General features: G+C 37.9%; 1 long non-coding RNA gene across 6 annotated transcripts; it reads right to left on the reverse strand.

Moving 5' to 3' along the window:
- Nucleotides 1-919: 919 nt before the first annotated feature.
- Nucleotides 920-9,491, reverse strand: LOC145441043 (uncharacterized). 6 transcript variants are annotated; one of them, XR_013915705.1, is made up of 7 exons: nt 7,894-9,491; nt 7,244-7,371; nt 6,311-6,427; nt 5,606-6,005; nt 4,171-4,287; nt 3,854-3,960; nt 920-1,154 (listed from the first exon to the last, which is right to left on the reverse strand). It is a non-coding gene; the product is annotated as an uncharacterized LOC145441043 (long non-coding RNA). The 6 variants fall into 6 exon arrangements; XR_013915707.1 differs by having other exon boundaries at nt 5,606-5,712; nt 6,311-7,371; XR_013915708.1 differs by having other exon boundaries at nt 6,311-7,371; nt 7,642-9,491.
- Nucleotides 9,492-12,457: the final 2,966 nt, after the last annotated feature.

The raw sequence follows: 12,457 nt of genomic DNA on the forward strand, positions 1-12,457 counted from the left end.
TTCCTAGATACTCAGAATCTATGTACTATGGTGTTTTAATCTGTTTGGAGGGATTTTATAGTGCAACTTTTTGCAACGTTTCTTTATTTTTCATGTCAATTTTCACTGCAGCTTTTATCGAATATTACGTTTAAATGTAAAGGAGTCATTTAAAAACACGCTACAAACTATTTCTAGTATGGTTCTATTATTTTTGATTTGCATAACAAAGAGCTATATGATGGGTTAGTTGCATCTCATTGTTACATATGACACAATGGCTTGCAACCAAGAAGTTAAACTACCCCTGCCAAGCACGACCGTGCCCAAACAAAATGTAAATAGTTCGCTTTAGTAGTTCTGTCGTTTAAATTTGAAATAGTTTCCCATTTCACGAGCACGTAGACGAGACCGCCGAAAATTAAATTTTAACTGAATCACCTTTTTCAGACTATTGCTTTGGTTAAAGTCACTGAGAGTGAGTTTTTCAGTAATGCGTTGGGTCAAGTTTGCAAACCTAGGGGGTTTGGGATGTGTTATTTGACTTGTTTTATGGGAGGAGTTATAGCTATGCTGTTTGACTTTTTTTGGGAAATCGTTCCCGCATTGCGTAATTTTCTTGCTATGTGCCTGAAAAAATGTTATTTTTGGCGTTTTCGCCAGACCGTGCGTTAGATGACAATAAAGTAACAATTTGACAGCTCTGCCGGAACTACACTCTTAGCAAAAAGAGTGGTTATACTCACCCCAAAAGGTGGTACACGAAAACAGAACTTACGTAACCCTGCCGGTGTGAATGACCAGAATCCACCCCATTCCTTGCGGTGCATATCGGATATCTCACCCTAGCCATTAGAATTGATTGGGGCGGAATTTCAATATATACACCCCACTTGAAATCCTGCATCTTCTTCCAAATGGCACGCTATTGCAAATAAACTTTCTTGATTGCATATATTCGATATCAATTGAACCATAATAACATAAAATGGAAACATATTTCGTGAAATAACAAAAACAGAGATCCCAGCGACGGAGAAAAAATTCACTGAAAATACTGCTCGAAGAACATTGCCCATGTAGTATTGGAAAGTCGCCTCCTCCAGGTTTCCGAAAAACACTCTTGTACGGCGAAGGCTGAGTCACTATCTTCAGCAAGAACTTGTGGCATCATCCTGAAATCAAAATGCATATTCACAACCCAAATAACAGGCACATATGCTAACATGCATAACTTAATGAAAGACCACAAAAATAGAAGCCATTACAAAGTATATATATTTTCACAAAGTACTTATAAAAAATCAGATGTTACACTTGCTAAGGAATTGCAGCACAGACTGTGGTCCGATAGGGTGAACGTACCGCTATAGGAAACATGTTCACACACGATCACTGTATGTGTGGGCAATTAGGCATCGACAAGATGGAAATTGATGGATAGTTTTCATGCAAGCCGCATGTAACAGGCAGACTTGGACAACTAGAAAACGTTCCCTTTTTCCAAATTGGATTGGAATTATATTACAACTACAAGTTTTTTTTTCGAATTAGAGTAGAAATAAAATTTGAGCTACACAGTTGGAAATTAGATTAAAATTATAATTCTACCTAACAGTTTTTTTCAAATTAGATTAGAATTAGAATTACTGAAATCGCCAAAAGTTGAATCAAACTCCGTTATCATCAAATCATAGTTCATCTTATGAGCATGAGAATAGCAAATGTCTACTGTACAGTAGGGCTGTTCAAAAATGACTTTTTCTTTCAAATTCTACTGGCTACTTGATAAAATTGTTAGGTTACCTAATTGAAGCCTACACACCAAATTTGGTTTGATTCCAACCAGTAGCCGCATTGCTACAGGAGAAGAAATTTTTTTATTTATTATATGAAAATGAACGAAAAAAGATTTAAAATTTTCTGTTCACCCCATTAAATTGTTAGGTTGTCTATAGCAACAATGCTCAACCGATTTGGCTCAATTCCAACCAGTGGAAGCGGAGTTATTGCCGTCACAAAATTTTGGATTTGAATAAAATAGTATTTACGGTGAACGATTCTTTAATCATTTATGACTGTTGTGCCCACCGTAAATACTATTTTATTCAAATCCAAATTTTTCGAAATCAATAACTCCGCTTCGGCTGGTTTGATTTGAGGCAAATTTGGTGGGCTTTGTTTCTATAGACAACCTTACAATTTCATGGGTGAACAGAAAATTTTGAATTTTTTTACTAATTTTTAAATAATAAATAAAATAACTTTCTTCTCCTGTAGCAATGCGGCTACTGGTTGGAATTGAACCAAATTTGGTGTTTAGGCTTCAATTCCATAATCCAACAATTTTACCAAGTAGCCAGAAGAATTTGAGAATAAAGATTCATTTTTAACACCCCTACTGTACAGCAAGCTTGGCTTGTTTCGCACTATACAGTTCTCCTGTAGCATTTCCAGGAAAACCAGACATTAGATTAGACTTAAAATTAGACCATAGAAAGATTTCATACATTCGATTAGAATTGGAATTAGAGCATAGAAACATTTCACAAATTAGAATAGCTTCAATTAGGATAATTAGACAACTAGAATACTAGCAACACCGCCTATATCAGAAATAACTGAATACATTTTTGAAGATTCTTGCTGTTAGTAGTGTCACATGCCATTAGTAATTTTATATTAGTTGCGAAGATTCATATCGCAATTTTCAAGGTAGAATCCTCTGAAAATTTGCGTACCATACTTGACTATTTTTCCAACATTTCTTATTCTACTTCCACTTGGCGTAGTTTTGACTTGTATTGGGAACTGTTGCATATCTACTTGTAATCGAGTATAAATTGAAGTTGGTATGTTTACATCGACTTGAGTAGCAACGCTGGTAACTTTGACCATCTCTGCTTTGGTTTACCTCATAGATGCGACTACGAAAGTTGACATCAGGTGTCATTACTGGGGCAATTTTTTTGACATGTCAAAAAAAGTCAAAATTAGGTCAAAATTGTAGCGTTAGGTCAAAATTTGTCAAAATTGTTTACAAAATTTGTCAAAATTGTTTACAAAGTCAAACATTTTTTGACCTCTGCATTTCGTTTGTATCGTAGATTTTGCGCTTTCGGTGAACTTATCATTTGCCATTTTACAGCTTGTAGCCTACTTTATAGGCCTACCGTTGTAAACGGACCATCGTCTGCTCATTGTGAATCATAAAGGGTCAAAGGAAACAAATATGGACATGGTTTTATGGTCAACGTACCACAATATCCTAGCTGAAGCAAGAATGCTTGGACATTGCATGGTTCTTATATCAAGAAGCGCAAGCTTAAAAATTGTGATATAGACAACATTGTCAGAATGAAGCAACACGGTTTGTCACCAGCACTGTGCACAAAACTTGAGTGTTGTCAGTCAACAAATGCTGCTGTTGAACGTTCTTTCTCCGTTCTTGGCAAGCTACGTAGTAAGGACATACACTTTCTACCCGAGAATGTAGGAAAGGATCTTTCGTTGTACTACAACAAATTTTAATTATTTCCACCAGAATACGTAATGTAACTACTGGAATTCTTCATAGGGCCAGATTTCGTTAAAATACTAGTTTTTCATGTAAAAATCTGTCAGTTTTTGAGCCAAAAACGTTTTTTCAGGCCAATCTACTTTGTAAGGACAGACAGTTCCAACCAGAAATGAAGATAAGTAGTACAATTTTAACATTATATGCGAAAACACCTAATTTGCATACGTGAGGTCATAATTTGGTCAAATTTCAGTTTTTAAGTCAAAAAAGGTCAAAATTTAGATTTTTTAGGTCAAAATCTTCCATGTTTTAGGTAAAAAAAAATTGCCCTGGTCATTACCAAAGTTGTCATACCTGCTGGCTTGATAACGAGTCTTTCAGTTTTCGCAGCAAACTTCTAAACTCGGTTAGTTCCTATGATATAATCTTGCTCTTGCAGCATGCAGTCTTTAAGCAGCATCCTAAAATTAGAAGAAAATCAGAGAAAGAGATGCATGGACTTGATTTAAATTTGACTACTTGGTATTAATGCAAAACACGAAACGTTTTCTAGTTGGGCAATACTGACTTTCAGAATGGATTCAAAGCGACCGCAGATACAGGTCTGATTAGAAAACCTTGACTTGCCTTATACATGGAAATTAGCAAATTAGCTCGATGCTAATGATTACCTTGCAATTTGTGCTGTTTGATAACGATCCATCACTGTTTCGCAGCATACGGTTTTATGGTTCAATGCGACGTCGACTTGGTTGAAATGCCCTGACATGATCTTGTATAGTAGCATCCTAAAATTGAAATAATAACCATGAGGTATAAACTTTTAGTTGACAATTTGGATTGGATTCTAGACTCATCTGATATGTGCGCTGGGGGTCTTCAAAAATGGATTTTTTTCTCAAATCGTACTGGCTACTTGATAAAATTGTAAGGTTACCTAATTTAAGCCTGCACGCCAAATTTGGTTCGATTCCAACCGGTAGCCGCATTGCTACAGGAGAAGAAAGTTTTTTATTGATTATATGAAAATGAATAAAAGAAGATTTGAAATTTTCTGTTCACCCCATTAAATTGTTAGGTTTTCTATAGAAACATTGCTCAACCGATTTGGCTCAATTCCAACTAGTGGAAGCGGAGTTATTGCCGTTGAAAAATATTGGATTTTAATATAATAGTATTTTTACGGTGACCGATTCTTTAATCAGTTATTACAGTTGTGCCCACCGTAAATACTATTTTATTCAAATCCAAATTTTTCGACATCAGTAACTGCGCTCCGGCTGGTTTGAATTGTGGCAAATTTGGTGGGCATCGTTTATAGACAACAATTTCATGGGTGAACAGAAAATTTTGACTCATTTTAATATAATAAATTAAAAAAACTTTCTTCTCCAGTAGCAATGCGGCTGCTGGTTGGAATCAAACCAAATTTAGTGTGCAAGCTTCAATAAGGTAACCTAACAATTTTATCAAGTAGCGAGTAGAATTTAAGAATAAAAAGTCATTTTTGAACACCCCTACTGCACCGCAAGCTTGGCTTGTTTCGCATTCTACAGTTCTCCTGTAGCCTTTTCAGGAAACCCAGACATTAGATTAGAATTAAAATTACCGTAGACCATAGAAAGATTTCATAAATTCAATTAGAATTAGAATTAGAGCATAGAAACATTTCACAAATTAGAATAGCTTCAATTAGTATAATTAGACAACTAGAATATCTAGTTGTCCAAGTCTAGCAACACCACCTGTACCAGGAATAACTGAATATATTTTTGAAGATTGTTCCTGTTAGTAGTGTCATATGCCATTAGTAATTCTATATTAGTCGCGAAGATTCATATTGCAATTTTCAAAGTACAAACTTCCGAAAAACTACTTACCATACTTGACTATTTTTCCGACATTTCGTATTCTACTTCCACTTGACGTAGTTTTGACTTGTATTGGGAACTCTTGCATCTACTTGTAATCGAGTATAAATTGACGGGGTATTTCTACATAGACTTGAGTAGCAACGCTAGTAACTTTGACCATCTCTGCTTTGGTTTACTTCATATATGCGACTACGAAAGTTGACATCAGATGTCGTTAACAAAGTTGTCATACCTGCTGGCTTGATAACGAGTCTTTCAGTTGTCGCAGCATACTCCTAAACTCGGCTAGTTCCAGTGATATAATCTTGCTCTTGGAGCATGCAGTCTTTAAGCAGCATCCTAAAATTTAAAAAATAATCAGAGAAAGAGATGCATGGACTTGATTTAAATTTGACTACTTGGTATTAATCCAAAACACGAAACGTTTTCTAGTTGGGCAATATTGACTTTCAGAATGGATTCAAAGCGACCGCAGATACAGGTCTGATTAGGAAACCTTGACTTGCCTTAGCCCAGTGGTTCCCAACCTTTTTCGACCCATCGCCCCCTTTTCAAGGTCAACACCGATCATCGCCCCCAAAATTTCGTGTACCGAAAATTGGGCATACAAACTGTAATCACCGGCGGGTTGACTAAAAAAAAAGGTCAAATTTTCGGCTCGATGTCTAATTAGACACACTTTTGTAACTAAATTTCTGTGGGTTGACTAAAAAAAAAGGTCAACCGTTTTGACGCGTCATCGCCCCCCTATCGCCCCTTCCTATTTTCGCCCCCCGTCGCCCCCTTTGTCCATTTTCGCCCCCCTGTCGCCCCCTTCGTCATTTTCGCTCCCCTAGACTGCCAAATCGCCCCCTGGGGGGCGATATCGCTCACGTTGGGAACCACTGCCTTAGCCTATACATGGAAATTTGCAAATTAGCTGAATGATAATGATTACCTTGGAATATAAGCTGTTTGATAACGATCCTTTACTGTTTCGCAGCATACGCTTCCACCGTTAAATGTGACGTCGATTTGGTTGAAATTCCATGATATTAGCTTGTATAGCAGCATCCTAAAATTGAAAAAATAACCATGAGGCATACGGTAAACGTTTAGTTGACAATTTGGATTGGATTCGAAAGGCCCACGACATCCGAAATGTGTACTGATGTTGTAGCCTTGACTTGCTTTATGCTTGTAAATAAGCGAGTTAAAGTACAATTTTGTAACTATCCTACGCATAGTATATTACTCACCAACAACATATTTGATTTCACATTCACAGAGTAAGAGTCTGCTACTAATAGCAATCAGTCCTTGAATCTAACAAAAAGCAGATTTGTGCATATGCACAGATCGTGTGTATGTCATATCATGAGTCAAGAAGTGCATATATTATGATTTGTTTATATTGATCGAAAGGATAGTTTGATAAACTTTGGCAAGGCTATGTTTGCCTCTTCATATTGGTCAAAACATTGAAGATCCAGCTAATCCGTGCATTGTTGCACACCGAGTTGACCGCAGTAGTGCGCATTGCTACTCAAGCCATAGATGTCAATTTCTACTCAATAACAAGCATATAGAAGTGGCTACGTCAAATCCATGTCAAGCTGCTTCAAATTAAAATAAATATATGAACAGAACTCAGAGAAGTAGTTTCAAAAGAAGTAGTCTGGTTGATGGGTCACATACTCTCAACAGATAGTCTGAGTTGGCCACTGCAAAATATGTTCAATGAGGTAAGCCTGTTCCTAGTCAAGTCTCTCATATTCATAGTGATAGCAATATAGCATCGTCATATTTTCACCCATGTCATAATATCATTAACATTTACTGGCCCCAATTTACGGGGATCGAAAGCTTTCATCAAATGTCCATTGCTCACCTCAGATACCATTGCTTCATATGCTTCAGCCCTTTGCTGTTTGTATGTTACACTTGTTTTCTCATGAGGAGAAATCAATAATTTCATTCTTCAAGAGACCCAAATTTGCGATCTTTGCCCATGCAAGTCTGAAGTAGAATAGATAATATGTTTACCTTCCTACCATAACATAACATAATATATAATGTGTATATAGCTCAGTGATAATGACAGGGTGATAGGCCTATAAACATAGCTCTGCATAGTCAGTGGTAGGCTACCCTTTACACTTAAACAGGTCGTGATGTGCTTTGGTAATCAATATAACGACAATCGAGTCGATTTTTTTTCAATGCACTTACAAACGATGTCGCTCAAACCCAAATTACCGTAGTTTATAATCATAGTTTATGCTGGACCTGTCAACAGTATCTCCATTAGAGACATTGAGCTACTGTGTCTTGGAGATTGGTATCGGTACTGGTGATACAACAATTTATGTGAATTCAATGTATCGTCACTACCGGTACGTTTAAAATTCCAACTTGCTACATATAATTCTGTTCAGTACAGCTGCGACACTGAGTAACAGTCTGAATCGGATCTGTACTGGAAACGCAACGGAACAAATGTTCTTTACTACAATAGTACAGATACGAAATGTAACTCACCATCCAGATATTTTCAATCTCGAAAGAGGCTTTCTTCACAGATTCACGACGACTAATACGGTCAGTCGATAGCCAGTCTGGTCTCTTCAGCGCGGAAATACGGCATATAACGAAACATTTTACATAGCTGTAGCCAAACATAGCAGCAGCTGTTCTGGTGACGACGGTTTGTATATTCCATTATGATGTGACAATTGACTCACTGATGTAATAACTATATTGAAGTTAAGGATCTCCGGAATATTTGTATGTATACTATAATTGATTTATCGGAAATATGGATTTGATAGCTGTGAAGCTGCAGATTGCATCATAATAAGCTTCAAAAAGTCTTGCAGTACTAGATTTATCTTCATAGATCGAACCATTGATACGATCCGAAAGCTGAATGCGAATGGTCGGTTAGGCTTAGTGTGCAATTCATAAAGCTACCAAATAGTGAATAACACATCAATATAGATATGAAAATAACCAGGAAACTTTGCCCAATTTAGTCCCTCTTTCGCCCAATTCAATGATTGTTCCGTGACGTAACCTGGTGTTCCATTCTAATTTGAATTCTTGCTACGCCCATATTGCGTACTGCTCATATAAGTTTGTGGCTGAAATTTAACTCCTTCTAGTATTCCCAGCTCTAAATACCCTTAACCTGCATTATATTGTGGTTATACACTAATGCTGTGCGAAATAGGCCCGATATATTTTGTACATATAGGCTACGTACAATGTACATTGTACAATTGTGCATTTGACGTGACATGAAAGAAATTATAAACCAGTATCGTGACAACTTCATAATGTGTCGTATTTTTGCCACACACTTGAGATACATCGGCCACACTATAGTAGACAGGGTGAAATTTCAGCCAAAGTACGAGTACCGCAGTGCACGATAAATGTGAATTACAATATGATATTGCGGACTTAGCTATTATTCATTCATGTCAATGTAGCACACGAATGTTATGCAACGAATGCTTATTTGTCACTGAAGCTGAAACTATATGCGTAGGCGAATTTACTTGATCGAACCGGGTTAAATCCATAAAAACTGAACAATGGAACATTGCCGAAGCCTACCCAAGAAGCCTTAAAGACATGGACAACAATAAAGTGGGCAAAAACACGCATTTTCGGTGGATAATTCAACCCCAAAGAGAATATGTCCTACACGACCTACAGTTAGACACAGCAGAGAAGTTCTCAAGTGCCCATACAATGATCAGTACAGTGATTCGACTGAATTTTTAACAAGAATGCAGACTTGCCGCACCCCTGCCTGCTTAACCAGGCTTCTGACCGACACAGACTTAAAACTTCAACAGTAAAGTTTTGTGGAAGCGGCTAGCGCGGATTGAATCCCAAACTTCATATTTGTCTGACAAAAGGTGTAATCTTTAACAATTCACCCCAAATGCCAATGCTTGGGGTGTATATCTTATGGTATATGTGTGTAGGGGTGTGTTCGGCTCATTTCCACCAATAGCTTAGGTGTAAATGACAAATTTAGTACCCAATAGGTGTGATGACCCAAAACACACCCTACGCTAGGGTGTGAATTGCGAAAACACACCATTTTCGTTTACAGTGTAGGTTATACAACGGAACCTTCCAAGTATCTTATACCCTAATAATTCAACAAAAATTATAAATGCCACTTTTTACTGCAACTTTAGTTAAAATTGAATGCAACTTTCTCGTGATTTTAGTGCAACAAAAACTTGCTCTAGTAATCAGCTGGTCAGATTTTGATCCGGGTCACGGAACATTTTCAAATTGGAGATGGAGTCGCGACTATAAAAGGTTGGAAATGACTGGATGTGGGCTGTTTATAAAGTAGGCTTACCATACGTCCCCTTTTAAGAGGATTTGTCCTCTTTTTTGACTTTTTTGAAAGTGTCCTCGGAGGACGCCCTTTTGCCCTCTTTTTTGAGATTTTGTCCTCTTTTTTGAAAATTTAGGCAGATTTAGAGCAAATTGCGAGTGATATACCGCATACTAGCACAGAAGTGAAGCTCCGGCGGGTATTTCGGAGTGAAAAACGGTGATTTTAGCTCTGAGCGAAAAGATGACCTTTTTTTTTTTTTTTTTCAGTCATCCACCTGGCAATGTGGAGCGAAAAACGTTATTTTGAGATCTGAGTAGAAGTGATGACCTTTTTTTTTTTTTGAGAATTTCACTCCGGTTTTGCAGTTGCAAATTTCTGAAAAAGTGTCCTCTTTTTTGATTTCAAAAATATGGTAAGCCTAGCTCCGCGGTGCGCACCGGCATACGGCTGATTAACAATCTTATCGGTATGACATGCCCAATTGCCAATGACTTAACGATATACAATTACGCCAGCTCTACCGCTAACTCTGATCATGTGGCGGAAAGAGGATCAAACTATATAGTAATGTGGACGAACCAATATTATTGACTAAAGTCATTCAAAACATTTAACGACCAGATGCATATAGAAACCATGATGCATATAGCAAACTTCCCAGAAGTTGCATCGATTACTCTATTGTGGGCCCCAAATCATTGTTTATTTGGGTGGGAAGGGGCAGAAAAAATGTGATTTCGGTCCCGGTTACAGAACACACAGCCACATACTCCTGAACCTGGTTCGAGACCACATCTGGTCTATAAGCAAAGCTTTGCTAGTGTGACGTCGTATTGACAGACGATGTGCTCATAACTCATTTTGAAATCCACTAGTGGACGCTAAAGAGCGTCCGGAATTTGAGTCACAGAAATATGGTAACCCGAACCTATGGACAATGCCTATGTTACGTATAGATGCACACTGAAAAAAAAAATTACCTCGATTTACCGCGAAATGTCTGGAAGCAGGGTGGCCAGCCACTTGGCAGTAATATAACATTACCGTCACTCAATGTAAATTTAACTTACACCCGTCCGGTAATCCAACTTTACACGCCAGACTGTAATGTTACAGTCACCTCTGGTATATTCAATCTACATTTTCTTCTGTACATTTACGACCGAGACTGTGTAATTTTACCGCCTTACCTACCTACCTACCTACCTACCTACCTACCTACCTACCTATAACCCTACATGCTGTCTTTGTAAATCAGATTACATGCCAGCTTGTAAATTCACGTCTCAGCCTATATCCATACCTATCCCAAAGCAACGTGATGCCAAAATACCGCAAAAGTTTCTTCACGCTCTCAAGACGACATTGGGACAACTGTATATTCATTCATGATTCACGATGATAAAGTATTGCTGCTGGAGGTATAATTCTTGTTTAGGAGGCATGCAAATATAGCATGAGTGGTCCCAAGAAAAGATGAATTAATTCCATCGCCAGATAAACTTCCAATTGTTTCTTTTTCTCGTCTTCATTGCTTCTGTGTGACTAGTATCTTGCAGTTCCACTAAAAATAATTCATGCGTAAATCGCTATACTAAGATAAGTTGCTAACCTACACATGACTTATAAAGACTAAGACAAATAGGCTAACAACAATATAACAAGTTTTGAAGTACCGGCGCTGGTACATTGTGAGTTGACGACTCCTCATTTGACATGATATGGCAGAGATTCATGACTTAAAGGATCAATGTATTGAAAGAAAAGGTGCCTCATTTGACGCGGCATGTGCGCCAAACATATCGAGCAGTGGATATAAACACATCTAAGTTATGACCCGATAAATGTCAATAACAAGCTAACAGTTTCAACTACTCTGCGGCAGAGTATGTGGTGTCGCAGGTCATTATACAAGTCGACTAATATCCCAAAATAGAACAGAGAATGGGGCGACTGAAATATTTAAATCATGAAACCAAAGTCATCCGGGTGGTGTGCACACTGCACAGTCGTAGATATTCACGGTAACTAATACTATACAGTACTGTACCCTTTTACGATGCGCATCCCATTCATCAGTCCTGGAAATCTTCAACGAAAGTCTCTACTTTCCTCAATCACAAGCCACAAGCTTCGCACCGTCAGCCTTTGCATGCCCAAAACTCAATATTAATGACCGACCGAGCAGTGTTGCCAACTCCGGACGGACAAAAATCGCTAAAACTGATGTAAAAAATCGCTAGATGTCTCTAAATCTTGAAACAAAATCGCTAAAAAATGTCGCTAAATCCGCATTAATTCCTAAAGATGTTAAATTGAACCAGTAATATCCATACATTCTTGTCAGCTCTATTTTAATCGTTTATGTCACATTACACTTATATCCTATTTCTAGTTCGTAATACGCAAGAGTCATGTCAGTCATCTCAAAACAGGACAAAATGCGCGGTGCATTTCAACAAACTAGATCGCTCCCCGCAATGATCGCCCTGCATGACCAGGTTTGCAGTCCTGAATACTCACTATATAGGCGTGACACAAACTGCCGCTGAAAGGGAAGTGGATGTGAAAATCATCCTGGATATACAAGTGCTTTGCTCGATGCGTCTACGTGATGCGATATACAGGTGATTGCGGAAAGCCTCTTGCCGCCCCTAACTGGGTGGGAATACTTGAACGCGACATGACTTGCAACGGGTGTGCCGACAACTATAAGTAGTGACGACGTCCATTCTA

This window comes from Botryllus schlosseri, chromosome 6 (genome assembly GCF_051294905.1).
Source record: "Botryllus schlosseri isolate E-star chromosome 6, Bs_hap1, whole genome shotgun sequence".
NCBI lineage: Eukaryota > Metazoa > Chordata > Ascidiacea > Stolidobranchia > Styelidae > Botryllus > Botryllus schlosseri.